The 18,532-nt window shown below is 36.0% G+C and overlaps 1 protein-coding gene and 1 long non-coding RNA gene across 3 annotated transcripts in view; both read left to right on the top strand.

Moving 5' to 3' along the window:
* LOC100373456 (glycine receptor subunit alpha-2-like) overlaps window positions 1-18,532 on the top strand; it is an 80,249-nt gene that overhangs the window by 9,411 nt on the left and 52,306 nt on the right. The gene's annotated exons all lie outside the window — the stretch shown is intronic.
* Window positions 3,298-17,830, top strand: LOC144351332 (uncharacterized). 2 transcript variants are annotated; one of them, XR_013420421.2, is made up of 2 exons: window positions 3,298-3,543; window positions 17,154-17,830. It is a non-coding gene; the product is annotated as an uncharacterized LOC144351332 (long non-coding RNA). The 2 variants fall into 2 exon arrangements; XR_013420423.1 differs by lacking the exon at window positions 17,154-17,830 and adding an exon at window positions 3,686-4,041.

The following is an 18,532-nucleotide window of genomic DNA, read 5'->3' as shown; positions in this document are numbered from 1 at the left end:
TAGGCAGCTGAACAAACTATCGTAATGTCTTCCGTCGCCAATGCGCGGTTATGTAAATTTACTAATTAGTTATGCAAACTACATTATAGTGTATTCAATCATATGAGCATATTATTTACAGGTTTAGGTTTCTGTTTTGAGCTGTTACTGTTACAAACGACGGAAACGTTCATGTTCCAATTACAATGTCAATGAATACCAAAGGCTCTAGCGCCTAGTATGTAATGTCAGTTGTAAATGATAATTCCGATTCTTCCACACCGTAATTTTGTCTTCTTTTTATTCCAGTAAAAATCGGAGTTCGATTTTCCTGAATATCTCAAATATTTATTTCAATAAAATATATTTACGGATATTCTCGACATATAACAAATGTTATATTCCCTCCGATTTACGTACTATAATTCCCCCAACTTTAACACAGTGTACGATAACACATGTGACACATGCTTTTCTTCACTGTACGTGGGTTCTTCTATCCCGTAGATCAATTCCCGAATATTTCTGCTTGAACATTTGTTGTATCTTAGTTAACATACTTCACTTTGCGACGAAACTTGTTCAAGTCTGAAGTACACGGAATTTATTCTCAAGTGTGTATTTAAGATTGCTGTCGCCAGTTATCTACATCTGCGGTAGTAAATTAACCGACACCATAAATAAATGAACGGAAAATAGTAAAACCAATCAGGCATCCTGCAATCGATACCTCGCAGTTTTAAATGGGAAACACGCGATCTAGCATTAACGGAAAGTTCATCATTGTGGCACCACTAACGGTAATTGATTAAATACTACAAACACGTACACGTCCCTTTCGATATTCACTATTCAAGTGAAGGTGCAATTGTATAACCAATAGCCGCCGAGTCCAATAATACTCCTGACAGGACAATTGCATAGAGATTCATTTTAACCGAATGAAACGCACATCTATAGATAACGATGACTTTCACACTACGTGCATAGCGTATGCGTTCTTTGCATATAGAACATTCTTGCGCGCATTAGGTGTCTGTATGTGTTGTCATTCCTTGATGACGCCCCTTTACATATGCTTAGATGGTGTAGACATTTTAAACAAGTGTATTCACTTCATTCATTAATAATACTACTTCAGTTGAACATAATCTGATATATAAGAATCGTAATATTCAATTTATAAACAATCGAATTGACCAAATGGATTTTTTAAAACTCAATAACAGTTACCTCGTGCACCTTATCGATATCGAAGTGACATTTTGAGCTGCCAAACCGTGGACAATCACAAATAATGTTTGAACGTGTGTCGTCGTATATCAGATATACGTTAAATTGTAGACATATGTTCCAGTACTTACATATACCCATAACAGCAATCTGGGCTTGACATAATCTAAGTTCACTTGGTTCAAGCTGTTGTTAACGAATCCAAACTAAAAACCACGAGGGCGCTCGCAAATATCTTTCCACTATAATCGCAGTAATTCCGCTGCCCCTCATACAATCAATCAACCCCTCGCGTGTTTAAGCTAGACATGTGAGCATGTAAGGCGAATCATTTGTTTACGTTTGATTGTCTCACTGATACACACAAGTTGGTCGATCATAAAGTGATAGTATATTTATATCAATTTAATTTGTCTATTTTATACACAACTGCGACGTTTTACTTCGCATTCTTGGCGGGACACTCACTGGTAGATCAGACTTCCATTCAATGTCCCAGTTCCTACAATAACTGACTTGAGAGTGGCTTTGTCAAATACCCTTCTTGGAAGAATGAGAACTGCAAGTGCACTCATTAAATGCTACACACGCTTCGCGGAGTTTGTACCCCATGGTACACAGTGGAACTCAAAGAGCTGGCAGCAGAAATAGTACAGTTTTACGTACCGGTTTTGTGTGTGTGTGTGGGGTGGGGTGGGTGGTGGGTTGATGAACAATGTTGTATATAACATATACTCAAATAATGAGCATGTACATTTTATACATATATGAAAACTGACTGGGACTGTATCGTATAATACATGACGTAATGGTTTATTCTCTGTGATTGCTAAATCACTCATTGAGCTTTTCTAGATTGAACAGTTGCTATTACGTCTGTTCAACGGTAGTAATTTATCAGCTTAAAATTACATTTGTATTTTTGGTAACAATTTTGTGCGAAATGCTTTAATGTTTGACTGACTTAGACCTATCCTGATTGAAACATGACAAAGGTTTTATAGTTGTTTTTCTTATCATACATTGTTATTGGCAAATTATTCTTCGTGTATGTGCCAAACTAAACTATGAAATACGTAATGCTCGATATTCAGTCGGACGCAGTGGCAATATAAGTAATGAAATGATGATGACTACAATGACTACGCAGAAAACAAATTGTTTGTGCATCTTAGAAAATTAAAACAAAATATGAGCGACAATAGAGCAAAATAAACCAAATTTGTCAATTTTTAATTGAAATATCTTATTATAAACGTAAAAACTGTCATGGCAATCAAAAACATTGAGTCAATGTGTTACCAATTGTTATTTGTATTTAAATGTATTTTAATTAATTATTTATTTATTTAGTCCGATTGTGCAACTTTTAAACGCAAAATGTCACATCCGAATTGTACACTGTGGAGCGTTGCATCTAATTTGCATGCATCAACATCCTAGATCCATGAAGGACGTGTAACGATTAACAATACAAAAAACATTCTGGGACTCACTGATAACATGATTATATGATCATTAATGTTGCGTTAAACCTGTGGCTGTTACTCTTTCTGTGAGAAATGTTCACCAGACATTGTGGTGGTGGTGGTCACGTGGTTTTGGGTGACACATGTTAAAGCATACATATATTTTAACAGTTATTTTATAAACTATCAGAATTATGGAATAAATTCCAATTACCGAAATTCATATTACACAGCTTAGAAATTAAAAAAAAAAGTGTCGTTATGATTTTGCTATTGATTTGTCGTCATGGAAACAACACTTCACAGAGAAAGTTAAGGCGGGGAGTCGTCACCTGCGCACGCGTGGGAATTGAGTTCTAAGCGGCGATGACAATGTTTGTTTGTAAACAACGTCACGCTATGGCCGCCTGATGTATGCGCAGCTGACGACCCCCTCCCCCGCTTTAGTCTATTGAGAGGTATTTGTGCTTGTGCAAATGCGCGGATAGCAAGAAATCGGCCCAAAACAGACATCGACTGAAGAGAATTTTATCTTTCGGTGAGCCACCCGAACGTCAGGTACTCGGCTTTGTTATTGAAATCAGTTGACCTAGGGAGTCTCGAGGTAATATGAAAGCGAGGCTTGCAGCAGAAAGCGCCATTTTTGTTTTTATCGTGTGCATGTTGTTTTTGAGTTCGTCATGCCCGGTAAACGTGGTCGACCTACAGTTAGTGATTCAGCGAAAAAAAAAACACGGCAACGGAAACTTGTTGATTCTGGAAGTATCACGCTTGGAGATCAGTATGAGCGATGGGAATGTTTCAGGAAAAAGTTTGGATTTTTAACACATCGTGATATGGCGAAATCATGTTTACTTGGCAGGTAAGAAGTAATTCACATCATTACGCGTTGCTGTTCTGTCAAGCTTCGTGCACTTTGCATAACCAACATTTTAGTAGTTTCAATTAGTTTTCTGTTCCTCGTAAGACGTCATTGTCATATTTTTTTTTTTAATTCACTTCAGTTGCTGTCTGTTTAGTGGAGTACGCGATTTGACTCAGTGACTGTTTTACATCCGGAATCCTTCTGTTGTATCGTAGTGGTACATCCTGTTAAATGACTGTAATTTGTGTTTTTGTGAGATTCCAGAGACAAATCCATAGCCATTGAATCACACATTTGATTACCACATGCGTTGATATAGTATAGGACATTATTAAACTGCTTTATCTGAGTAAAATACAATAATCATATGTGATAAATGACAACTAATTTGCATAATATATTACGCTTCCGTTCAAGTGTCTTAATGATGTGATAATTGCCTTAATGTTCCAATAGGAACCAAGTACACTAATTAAATGCAAATTCACAACTGTCGGTATACACTCAGATCTCATACACTAAACTTACCTTATATGCGTCAATTAAATGCAGAAACTTGAAATACGTATACAGTTAGATCACCCACGACGTCGTAACCGTCACAGGAACTGAAGCACAAAAAATGAAGTTGATTCAACTGCAGGCAATATTAGAAAACTTGACTGAATGCTCAATAGTCTACAGGTCTAAATTTCAAACCTGGATGGTTTCTGCTCACAGATCTGAAAAGATATTTTCAAAATAAAGTAAATTACACGTGTGAGTACATATACGACCCGTTCCTGTTGGTGTTAATTTCACTTGTAGAGTCAAACATGTATTGTATGGGCCGTCATTTTTGTGCGAAGAATTTTCCCAGCATGCAGCTAGAAACAGGAAACGAGCACCCTCTAGTGGTCACTTCCACGTTTAGCCATAAGAGCGATTCTGTGTCGGTATGCAAAGTCTAAATAATATTGGGTTACCGGAAACACTTATTTTTTATTTTACATTTTAAACTGTATTTATTATTATTTTTTATGTGGCCTTATATAATATGTATTCGTACAGCCGGGTAATTCTGCAATTGACACCAATTTTTTTTGTTTTTATATACTTTTTATATACATTGTTATGAAATTACATTGGATTGTTCCTGTAGTCTATTATACATATATAGTAGTATCTCTTTTTTTATCTTACATATGGTTTAACAAAGGAGACCACTTTTTTAGATGTGAAACCATCTTGTTGTACTTTTTTGCAAAACAATTTTCACATTGGTAAATTCTTTTACAATAAGATAGGAAGCCAACGAAATTTGGCTTCATTTCCTTCATTTTACAAAAGTATACATGTTTTCTTACCAACAACTTAAGATATAAAGTTTACAATCAAAGTATCATTTAGAATAGATATAATCATACACAATTTACTTGGTGGTGACTTTAATTTAAGTGATTCCTCCCACCAAAAAAGGATCTCACTCCAGAGAGATATAACATATTGACATTCATAAAACAGATGTTCATAGCTTTCGGCTTCCCCGTCACAGAATGTACACTGTGGGCTGCCATATTTCTGAGGGTTTATTTTGTGTAATTTTTGTTGGTTTGTATATAAAATATTATGAAGGAGCTTGAACTGGGATTCTCTCATTTTGCTCTCAGTTGTCATTTTCATCATAAGTTTATATCTTTTTTCCCATTCATTGCACCCCTCCCTCAATTCAATTTGTAGTTCGTTTTGGCTTGCAGGGATAACAAATGACCTTTCACATAATTCATTTTTGATAGCTATTTTAGTTAAGGTTTCCAGATCCATAGGAATTTCTGTAATTTAATTGACACCAATATTAGCTACAGGTACTTATGAGTGTAGAAACAATTACTTTTACACCATCAAACGTACATTTCTATCGCACTGTTTTGCAATATTTGTTGTTTTACAGGGTTATTATGTTCTAGTTCTACTGACAGACATATTCTATTATCTTTGGAAATGTGAATCGATTACGTTTATTGCTCAATATAGTGTTCATTAAGCTAAATCGCCAGACAATTTATGACCATTTCATATCCCTGGGAAAACTAGAATTAGTAAATCATTTGGCCCGTGATAATAGAAACACAGTGACATTTAGTATCGGGTGTAACAATTTATTGCTGCATACGTGTTCAAGAGAAGGTGACGTAACCGTTATTGCAGTAACAATTACGAGGAGTCATGATTCATAACATTAAGGCACACATCGCGAAGTATCATTGATGACGCTCAAGCTCGTGACCTAAAAATACATGGCTGATAAAAATGTCGCTCACGAATCAGCAAAAACCTGCGATCGGCTGTGATAACGTTGCCCTTAAGTTATTTAATTAGCATATATTTGAATATCATCAATAGGGAAAAACGCCATTTTTTTTATCTTCGGGTGGGAATGATCGTTTTACGTCCTTCACTGACCAGTCACTGCGTACGCGACAGAAAACTAGCGAGACATCCTATATTAGTAACATATGCAATGCCATGTACATACTAATAATAAAGTTACATAGATTGACGGTCGAACCCGCACAGCATGCCATAATTTCGATTTACGTATGGGTACATGTCCCGAATTTGCGGCTGACAGCCTCCCTAAAATCATCAATGAAAAATATATTGTGTTTCTGATAACATTGCAAACAAAATACCTTTGTTTGTATCTTGCCAGACTTTTTGTTAGGATAACTTTTGGAATGTAGACTATAAGACGCAGGTTTATACTGTTGCGCATCATGCACATGCATTTTAATAATACGTGATAACGTACATTTTCGTTCGTATTATTTTTTATGTTGCTTATATAATGTGTATTCGTAAAGCCGGGTAATTCTGCAATTGACACCAATATTAGTTACAGGAACATTATTAATAATTATTTTTACACCATCAAACGTACACCTTTTATCGCACTGTTTTGCAATATGTGTTGTTTTACTGGGTTATTATTTTCTAGATCTACTGTCAGACATATTCTATTATCTTTGGAAATGTAAATCGAATATGTTTATTGATCGTTTATTGCTCAATATAGGATTCATTAAGCTAAATCGCTAGACGATTTATGATCATTTCATTTCCCGGGGAAAACTAGAATTAGTAAATCATTTGGCCCGTGATAATAGAAACACAGTGACATTTAGTATCGGGTGTAACAATTTATTGCTTCATACGTGTTGAAGAGAAGGTGACGTAACCGTTATTGCAGTAAGGAGGAGCCATGATTAATAACATTAAGACACATCGAGAAGTATCATTGATGACGCTCAGGCTTGTGACCATAAAATACATAACATGTATCATATTTAGTTTTGCTATTTAATAGATGGTGCTAAGTGAATGTATCCAACTGCTCGATTACTTGCTATTGATAGCTGAACTCGTGTCTTGTTAATTAAATTACTTTAAATTTTAACGTTCATGGTATATTATTGCAAGTCGTACACACACGAGTCCGGTACGTGATGTGACTACATACGTCAGTGAAATGTACACGCGATTCGTTCCATTCTGAAACAATGCAGGTTACAAGTCGTAGACGTCGCTGATTTCGCGACGACCTACTTCCTTGCTGGCTATTCCGACACACTATTACGTTGCAATATTTGATATGCGTTTATCAAAGCCATGCGCGTTCAATGTAAATAATTGATTAAAGCTACCCCGCAATGTTTCATATTATTTACCTGGTTATTGTCTAAGGCACCAATTTTCAATTTTTTATTAAAGCATTCATATTTACATTTTAACGTGATCGGTCGGTAGGACAAAATATCAATCACTATTTAATCTCCGTTTTCGATCGCAAATTCGATTTCGCTGTAATTACTTGCTGTTTCATGTATTTCGGCGAAGGGTGTATTTATTGAATAGCAATTGTATATTACATTCTTAAAGGAAAGAAAAGCGCGACATTGAGTCGATTCTTGTGTACTTTCAGTGTCTACAACTATGAGTTATTCAGGTCATAATACTATTCTCAACATACTTGATTTTTTGCACCATAATTTCAAGCTCAATTGATTGACTGAATTGAATGACTGCAAAGAATACACAGCGTGTTAAATACAACAAAATGACGTACATAAAGTATAAATAAACAAAAATAATTGTTAATTAATATTATTTAATTAAGAAATTTTGTCTATTTATTTATTTTACTTATTTTACACGTTTTCAGACACAAGAAAAGCACTTTCTAAAATCCGGTTTTTCTGATATTGACATCAGATCATTCTTCTTCCCAGAGATCCTTGCCCCAGAACACAGAAAGTATCTCTGCCACCACACACCGCCATTTTGTGGTGAAATGCCACAAGACTACCCATATTTTTATCATGTCTTTGTAAAAAACAATACTGGTAAATAGCTGATAATGTTTTTTTTCGTAAACGCACTGAAAACGCTGAAATAGTTATAATTTACAAAAGAAAATAATTTCATCGCGGAATAACGGTTACTGTCGATCGCCAGGCGAAGAAATACTATAAACAAACGAAGGTACTTCGTGATATTGACAGCTAACTTCTATTGTAATTCCGTTTGTGCCACGGAAAGTGAGAAAAATGAGCTTCTCATTTTGAAAGCAGCCCGCAGAATCTACAAACAACGCGTAGGCTTTTGCCGTGTTCGAAAATTAAACACATGCATGACAATGTTTGGCTGGGAGTCTTTGAAAGTAGTGCCACTGTGACGCATCGACCAATCAACGACAATCCTAGGATTGCGTGGTGACGGAGATATATTCGTAGAAATAGAAATCTGCCTGGGAGATTGCCCGTTGATGTCTGCAATCAAGTTTCGTGATTAATGACGTCATAATCATTCCATATTCCTAGATGAATAATTGATTATTCGGTTCATATTATATAGTTCGTGGATGCATATTGCGTAGTCGACAGTTGTCCAAAAATGTGATACAATGAAGACTCTCTAACTTAGTTAGAACTTAACTTAGTTAATTATGTTTTCGAAAACGGGTTTAATTAACGGTTTGGACTTGACAAAACATTTTTTGTGACACGATCAAGGGTATACAATAACCTGTTGAATGGAACTGGGCACTTACTTAATAGCACGTGGCACACCAAGATACGTCATCGTATGAACATGCTTTATAATGTATATGTTCTCTGGGGGAAACAAATATTACAATGTTTCTTTTGATAGCTTACGCTTTTAATTTTTTGCACTGATAATATTAGGGTCGTTTTACTGAATCAAATCTTGGTTTTAAAAAATATCCGAGTCCATTCATTCAACTTTTATAGACGAACTTTCTCCATCAATCTATAAAAAAAAACGAGATAAGCTTTCACATAACCAGTCACTTATTTGTGCTGTGTGTTGACTATATTGCTCCACGTGGCTTGTGTACAAATTACATAATGAATATGCACACTTCACAGTTCATACCACGTCAGAATATTTTAGCAGTAGGGTAATGTTCAGATTGAAATATAAACAAGAATTCACAGTACGTGTGTGCGCAACAATACATTAAATATATGTCATCTATGCAAGAAATAATATGACTATCAGATAACCGAACCATTCTGTTAATTATCAACTGTATATATTTCATAATTAGAATTGGCCATATCTCATCGTTTATTATTGGTAAATCAACTGGTTCTACATACGTAAGTCGATACCTACAACCGTAGATATGATAACGTGTATCTTTGTATCTACGCTGCGAGTCTGAAGACGCAATGTGCATGCAGCAACATGATAAACGACGAATGTCGCCTGTCAAACGAAAAATTGATTTTCAGATGAGCGAATCGTTATATATTCCAGAGGGATGATATTTCATTATTAGGAGTGACCATATCTCTTCATTTACCTAGGACATGGTGATGTGGTTGCTGGATGTACATCGTGAAGCGGGGAGACGCATGTACTAAACTAGTTATCAATAATGTATTTGTGTTTTGTTATTTACTGACACGCCTCATCTCGGGGGCAACACTTTCTAATTCCACGTGCTTCATACAAATTGTGCTACGCCAGTCAGATTTGACGTCGACACAACCAACGCGCAGCACCGCGCGCACACTAGGAGCTTTCATACAATCAGCGCGTAAAAGAAATGTTATGCTATTCTGCCCTCGTTGGAGAGCAGAAGGGAAAAAAAGATTTATGGATATGGATGGGACACTGCGTGTAATCTCTGTTATGCAGGAAATGGGTATCGGTTTCAGAGGGAAACCACGAGGTCGTTAAAAGTTGTTTAGATTTTATTACTGAGACTGCACCTGATTTATTTAACGACTCGCGCTGTCTCCGATAAGTGTGTTATTGATAAATCATTTGTGAGATATGTAGTGAGCACTACGTTTGTCCTGTAACGTGAGTCTGTGGTAAATTATGAATAATTCTCATGCAATAATCCCCTTTGATGATTACATCAATCTACATTACTCGCGGCGTCATAAGTCAATTTAAATTTGAATAAGTCTATCATATACTGTTAATGATAACTATACAAGATTTGTTCGCGGAAGGTACATACTGTTTTATCCCCATTTTCCTGAATCTCTTCTCGTTATATTCCGTAATTGTCTGCCTGGAAATATGTTATTTCACAAACGTTCGATTTATGTCGGCCTTAAAATAAACATATGTGAACGACTTTTGAGTCCGAAGTTTATGATAGGTGAATGTATGTGTGAACGCTTATCGAACATTGTACGCATAGTAAGAAATTGAAGTTTCGGGGAAATTATGTCTCCGCTGTCTACCTGGAAAAATTCCAGTATAATAGTTATTGATGGTACGTACATGCAAGGATCGTGTTGTGTATGAGAAAATGTTGTGCGAGTTTGTGTAGCTTCAACCAACCTTCAATAAAATCGTAGACATTAACCGCAGTGATCGGGGGGGGGGGTGTTCATTTTATTCAGATCTTATTGGTTATTGGTTTACCGCCCTTCTGTAAACCTGCAGAGGGCGCACCATTAGGCAAGTTAGAGTGGCGTAATTATTTGTAGTGAGACATGATCATCATAATAGATACCTTCGTGCAACCGCATAATCGTTCTTCTTTCTCTGACGACAACGGCGTTTTTGCCATGTTTTTCAGTAATCAAATTAGAGATCACGTGATTAAGATAAACACATATAATTGGCCAGTGATGGAGACATGTCCGGGCGTCTAGTTGGTAGTAGTCGATCGGAGCGTTACGTGTGCGGCCCGAACTATCGGTCAACATTTGCCAATTATATTTTGCATAACTTCAACTATTACGCACAATTTGCCATCCTGGTCATTCATGTACGCTTATACATTCTTTCTGCGTTCAATGTTGGTGCACGGGTAAACTTTCAGAGATTTGTGGGTTAAACTCTGGTACAATTTACAGCATTATCACGCCAGCAAGACTTGTGTTATTATCCGAATACTAATCTGAAGCGTGTCATTGGATATGCGTATGCTTTGCATGATTAATTAATTAATTAATTATGCATGCATGCATGCAAATTAATGTTTAACACATTTACATTTTTTCAGAACAAAGGTTCATCGATTTGGTTTTGTGACATATTTTTCATCTGTCTATGTCATTTTTTAAAACGAAAGTAATCTTTGAAGTATAGACTTGTATATTATATACTTTTCTGAAATGTTGATGTTTCATTGTTGAGGCTTCTAACACATATAATATGCTACTTATACCATAATGACAGCGCATTACATTTAGATCTGATGGAAATGACATAAAATACCAATCGATATCCGCATCTCACCATTGAAATCTGGAACAAGGATTTTCAATGTTATTTTCTTGTTTGAGTCTCAATCAATAACATGTACGTATATACTACGTATATCCTAAAGCGCGAATTGATTATTTTTCTATAATTGTACAAATTGCCTATTTAGTATTTTGCGAAAGCCTCTCCTTAAATGGATAAAACATGCTCAGACATGTTGATTGGATATATCGACCCTTCAACTCGAAACTAAGACCTTCGCGAGGACAGCTGATACGAATAACACGTCGATATTTTTCAAAGCTTGATATGTGCCCCACAAGTCAGTGTGATGAATGATGCGGTGTTAAATGTTAAGCAGTGGAAATGACGAAGTGTCCATGGATGTCGGAATGTACTCTTATTATTGTCTCTGTAATTGTGTGACAAACCGTCTTTCCCACTTTGAGCTCCACATACGTGCTTAGCCTCTTACATATATGTTACATAAAGCGTGCTTTAATTTACTATGGGTTAGCGGGTCATCCATAATTATTCAGTTATATTATACCAATTAGACTCGATGTCTCGTGCGTTAAGTTGTTGTCGTGCATGTTTGCTATACTGCCCTTGATTCTGTTTGTTCTCAAGACCACGTGGTTGTAAATCATATTTTTCGCACACTTTTCAAGATCACGTGATTTAAAATCATAATTTCTCATACAATTTCCACGACTAAACATTTTCATTCTATGGCAGTGAAGTCATTGCAATATCAGTCTGAAATACGACATGTATATGTTTCAACTTGTTCGTAAACCTATGAATGTCTTAATAACTCAGGCAGTACGCTGTCGCATCGACCTCCGCTGCGCGTCGGTCGATACTGCCGCTGTACTGTCTTCGTGCATAATTTGAGTTATCTTCGTATTAACCTAATATTATTGTTTCAAGCAATGTGATATATAAATCGGAGTGTAACACAAATTAAACTGAATTTTCCTGTTAAATTCCGTCTAATGTTTCAATAAATTTATCATGTCTCTGAAGAATGTCGACAAAGAATTTATTATGCAGTATGGATCAGTTAAATCAGTTATCGTACCAACCCACACATAATGAATTGATTTGAGGCCGCTGCAAAGAACAATGTAGTATACAGCTGCCGACACTGGCTTAGTCTATAAATTACACTTTCCCCCACATTTTGTAAGGAGGTAACATTATCATCATACCTTCATGTTTATTTTGGATTCTTTCTTCGGAAGATCTAAAAGGTATTCTGCAGTGGCGGATCCAGCAAAATGTACTGGGAGGGTCCAAGCTTCGCTTAAGATATACGGAGCGTAAATCGCCCTTGCCCCCCCTTCTGGATCCGCCACTGGTATTCTGTCCACCTGTACACATGCTCCTGACTCCGATCGTTGAATGAGCATGTGTGCGACACAAGTTACCAGTTACTTGAACACGCAACATATAATAGTGGTCAACGTCCGTCGTATACGAAAGGTAGCTCAAAAAAAGTAGCGACCTAAATTATTGTTCAATATTAGTTTTCAAATGCGCCAATAGAATAATAGCTACGACGAAAATGAACCTTGATTAGATCATAGGGAAATAACGCATGTCATCCAGTTTACTCGTGCATTGATAACAACACCATGCATGTTTAAGTTCATCGTTACTTAACTTCTCGAAGGTAAATGACATGCAAACACACACAATAATGAATATATAAAGTTGTAATACTAAAATAAATAAATGTATTGCTACAGTCATAGTATTTCTAACAATAGTGGCGTATGTGGAAATGTTTCGTAAAATTAGATTATAAGTATTGCGTCATTATAGGGAACTCCGACAGACAAAAATACTAAAACACTACTGTTTTGGTAGAAAATACAGGCGTTTCATAAAATAATACACATGTTTTTAATTTCAACAGTGCTTTAATTAAAACAGTGACTTTCAATGAAAAACATGTTCCTTTGATTCACAGTGTACGGACAGAGCGATTCTCCTATTTGTGACACATGCGCATTCGTTTTATTGCAATTCAGCTTCTTGCTGTGTTTGAGGAACCCTGTGGACATCAAAGTTTTGACGCAACTTGTAGACCTTGGACGGTTAATAAAACGGCTTTCTTTATTGGCGCATTTGCGCCCCTTAACGACCGCTCTCTGGTTTTATTAACCAATTGTAACAGGTCATCGAGTGATAATTGGTAGTTGTTATTAGGACGATTAAGTGATTACATTAACGGTTATTACCAAATTACGATCTATTCATTTATTTCCCAGCGTCTTGTTTCTGGAAGATCAAAGTACCGCGTACGATGACATAAGTGATATCACACTGACTAATCACAAATCAATCATGTGTTCACCGCAAGACCCCCAGGACCAACGAAATCCAGATAACAGAAAAAAAACACATAATAAAAACATACATTTTGAAAAACGAGATAGAGGAAGCAATGAAAACCAAAAATGTAGATCTAAACTTAATATACTACCCCCTACAGTGTCTAATACGGGTGTTGTTCTCGTCAACGGCAAATATTATACGTTGTCAGCTTTTGAAATACAGTTGACCTCATAGGAAAGAAGACAGCTTTAGGAGGTTATGTGCGTGCTTATCCCAGAAACGAACTAATGTAAACACAATTAACACGGGCATATAATTGAAACGTAACTGGCAGTGCATATAAATACGAGATGCTACCTATATAGTCCATACTTTACCGTTAAACCCCATCCCTCTCTTAAACTAAAGTCATAAATGTATTATAGGCATTAATTTTTCTATTTGATGACGTTATGTAAATTACCATTCAATTGCTTTAAAATTACGGCCTCATTAACTGCATCTTTGCCGCACATTATAGGGATTGTTTATTGGTGAATACCGCCACGTCATTTTACGACAATACCAGTGTGTAATCAGGCTCCAATAATTGAATACGCGTACACCTGCTAACATTCAGCCGCGATCACATGCTGGTCTGGTTATGTTGTTTTGCCATGGTAGTTACTCAGTTATGCGATGTTAAATGACAAACCTGTTAAAACACACCGTGTGTTGACAAAGGCGAGGTTATATCCGCTTTGTGTTCTTATACAGATGTATTGGTGTGGAAAGATAACACATGTAATTGAAATGAATCCTTTGAGCTGGTTTTGAGTGCAAGATAAAAACACAGAAGTCAGAAATCATTGCTACTGTATTCCCTTGGAAACACATTCTAATGGCATGTGTATTGTCAATAATTTTTTAGAGAATATTCCAATAAAAAATGCTTATGATCTCCTTTCACTAAATAATAACATTGTTTGACATGCAAATGTAAGATGAAATCTACAACATTTACGTTCAGCTCAATTACTTTAATTTTCCACTTGATGTAACTGAGTATAAAATGTTCTATCTGATTCATATCACAGGAGTTGGTGGTCAAAACACTAATTCGCTGTACTTGGGTTCGAATGTCGATGTCACTGTAAATGTGCTGTTTTTGTTCAAACATAGAACGGTCGTATTTGCACTCTCCCATATCAAACGCCACAGTCGTCACGCAACGCACCACAGTCAACACTAAGTGCACAAAAGCCCTTGCGCAGCGCGCCACAAACGCCAGGCAGCAAGTCACAGTCGTCACACGCGACTTTGACGTAAACAATGTATTTTACACGCTTTGTATACGTCGCTATGAATTCCGACAAAGCGACGACTGTATCGTTTTAAACGTCGTATATTAAAAATCTGACCGTTCGGAGGCTGAATCTATTTTGTGTACATATTCAACACAGTTGATTGATGACGACATATTCTATACGGCTGATTGACGACGACCAGTGAAAGCGGCAATACGGAAGTTTGCCGAAATAGAAACTTGAACAGTGAAAAATACCGCATCAGGTTCAGTACGGTTAATTTTATATTCACTTTCACCCAGACTAGCTTTAAAAACTTCATTACTGGAAATCACTTTCATCCATACAAGTCTATATATTATGAAGTATTTGACTGGTATATGTGTGACGAATCGTCAAAATACCAAGATCGCTTGTAAATAGGATGTGATGTCGCGGGAATATTCGTTTAATAACCTCCAAAATATCAATTAAATGTTTACTGTTTACGAGTTTGTGTAAATAAAAAAAAACACTCGCTGTAATCTTCCAAAATTTATGAGGAAAAAATGAGGTTGTTGTTTGTACGTCGTGCCAAATACTGGTGATTCATGATGTTGCGAGCCTTGGATTGTAATTAAAATATATGTACGTTAAATACCAAGATACTCTTTCTTTAATAATTTACTACTATTATGATTATTTTTCATTTAAGTATAACTATTATCATAATCATTAAAAATGTACATTCTTAATCCGTATCTCACGTATTTACAGTAAAAAAGGGCTTTCATTTCAAAGTGAGTTTCATAATTTTTCGGTTGTTTTTGACCAAACATTCTATTGATTCTAAATAAATTTTGGTGTGTGTTCTTTTCGTACGTTCAGTATTTCCGGAATTCGTGGTCAACTGTACATCACGTGACAGTATGGCTGCATTAGTTCGGTAGGTTATTTTTTGTTTAATTATAAACATAATTGCTGATTTTTAACAAATTTCTATATCAAAACACCAAAAAGAACGTTCTAATAGTTATAATTTTTTTTTCCAAATCTTGTCTTCCTTTGCACTGACGTATAGTGATGTAAAAGTGTGAATTGCTGGTAACCACAAACTAATACTAATAAGCATTTTGAAACATCACAATTTTGCATGAGAATTTGTATGGGCGTAGACGGTCATGAAAATCACTGATACTGAACAACAGACGAGTTTTGAGTTTTCACGGCGTCTTCCATATGGAGATTTCTGAACGCAATCGCAACAAGTGGTTCGATATTACAAACGGTCGTCTGAATATACATCTTTGTATTATTTTGTCCCCGTAAATATAAATATAAAAGTACGTACACATACCATACGAATATAAACGATATTTTGTTCATATTCATCTTGAGTGTATAATGAAACACTCAAGGGTAACGCTGGGTGTCTACAACACAGAATCAACGTGTGGTTGAAATTGAAGCAGTTATAGTAAAATAGATTCCTAAAAATGTGTATTTTTTCTAACTGGAATTGAATCCACGTCGAATTTCCCCCACTCGCACACACGGTAACTCGTTCATTGCAACGAATACACGTTACATCTCATAAAATAAGGTTTCAGTTGTGGGCCTTGGGTCTAATGACGGCCACAGTGGATATGGTCGGCTCATTCTGATGACAAGAAAAATACAGCTATCAAGAGCTTCTCCGCACATGGATCAATTGCTTGTAGTACATAAGAAATTCCCAGCTGCATTCTATGCAGGGTCTCATTCTTCTACAGATTATTCAACCCATGATATAACTTTTAAAATGCTGTACAGTGAACTACATTTTTTGGATTCTGAATTGATGACCTCGCAACTATAACAATAAAGTAATATATTGTAGCACGCATATCATCCCAACACACTTTCTGTCATGCGATTGGTTCAAATGATTGTGTTATAAAGTCATACATCATGGTTGATTTGAACAAGCGCAGTTATAAAATAAGGGAACAGTGCGCAACAGAACAGCGTGTAACGCAATGAATCGCATCGCGCGCGTGACGTTACGTGACTTTTGACTTATATGAAGTAAGAAGTGATACTGTTCACAGTGTAATGGCAAACTTCCGATTTGTGTTCTTGAATTCTACTCGTATACTTATGTAACATGTCCATCACGTACGTATATATTCCCTTTCTGGCGTTATTGTTTATCTTCCAGCTATTGATCATGCTTCTGGGAATGGTGATCAAGTATTATGTATATTTATATTTCAGTTTCAATACTTTGCCGACAGTTATGGATGTCAGTGACATTAATAGAATAATGCAAACCCCAATCTACCGGGGAAGAACTGAATTGCTTCTAAGCATTTCCGATTTGTAGCCGGGTGTAATTGTTTGCTTCAAGCTCCTCTCACGGGAAATCTACAGAATCTGAATTGTATCCGAGAGTTAATAGGTATCAACCGAAGTTGCTGTTTTTAGCTGTGAAATCCATCACCCTTTCTGATCGTCGCCCACAGACTCGGATGATGAACAAAAGAATTGAAAATTGCCCGAATCAATCGTGAGTGTACATGCCGCTCGATCGTGAGTTGTGCAATTTAATTCCGGTTCAACAATAAATCATGAAATGTAACAATTTGGGGAAAAACTGTTTCATTACGATAAATGAATCGTTCGATCTTGTTTGATTGATTATGTGTTTATTGTTATTGTAGGTACATATTTTATAAATTCCAGAAGCTAAAGCAGCACTAAGAGACTCACTTTTAAATAAAGAACAAAAAACACATTTTCAATGCGTAACCCGACCCGGAATAACAGGTGTTATTACCAAGAATTTATGTAACTAATGGCCTATGTGGAATATGATATAGACAATAAAATACGAAACAAGCGATCTCTCAAAAAATATGTTTGGGTATTCTTCGTCAATACATGTTAAAATACACGTTGTAGTAATTTCTTGTGTAAACTTGTGTGCCATATAATGAGGGAAAAAATGTTGTCCCGGACAAACATACACACACAGTAAAATACCTCTTCCAGTTAGTATGACTGGAATAGAATATATAATTTCTTCACTGAGTTGGTTTAACGACTTCCGTCAAAATGTGTACAAACAGTAATTGTAAAATTATTACAGTAACATTATTGAAATATATCTCTTTTGCTGGTAATTTAACATTGAAAGTAGATGCTTTACAAAAATATAAATGCAGAAGATTGTCTAAATATTTTTTTTTTACAAAAAACTGCCATGATAAGCAATGATTTATTTATTAGGAGAATTAGAGTTTGGGTGATTGATGGGGTACCATGCTATTAATCACAACACGTTACAGGGACGTAAATTGAAGAGTTTTTGTGGATTTCTGATTTATTCACTGATTGTATGGAATTGTTTAACGAGCGTGTTCATTACCCCTCTCTCCAGAATCGCAGCCTCAATCTCTGAGCAGGCGGTTGGCATTTCCACTGGACACGATTACACGCAAAGATTACACAGATACATGCCAAACATATATTCAAACATGTCTTCAATAAATGTAACGATAATCGCGATAATCACCATAAAGTAGTTTCAAATATGATTGGAACAAATATCGATGAAATTCCGTTTGACATATGTTTTACATTGCTATTAGTGG

Source organism: Saccoglossus kowalevskii, chromosome 13, assembly GCF_978046115.1.
Source record: "Saccoglossus kowalevskii chromosome 13, keSacKowa6.1, whole genome shotgun sequence".
Taxonomy (NCBI): Eukaryota; Metazoa; Hemichordata; class Enteropneusta; family Harrimaniidae; genus Saccoglossus; species Saccoglossus kowalevskii.
This window is presented reverse-complemented; position numbering and strand designations above follow the sequence as displayed.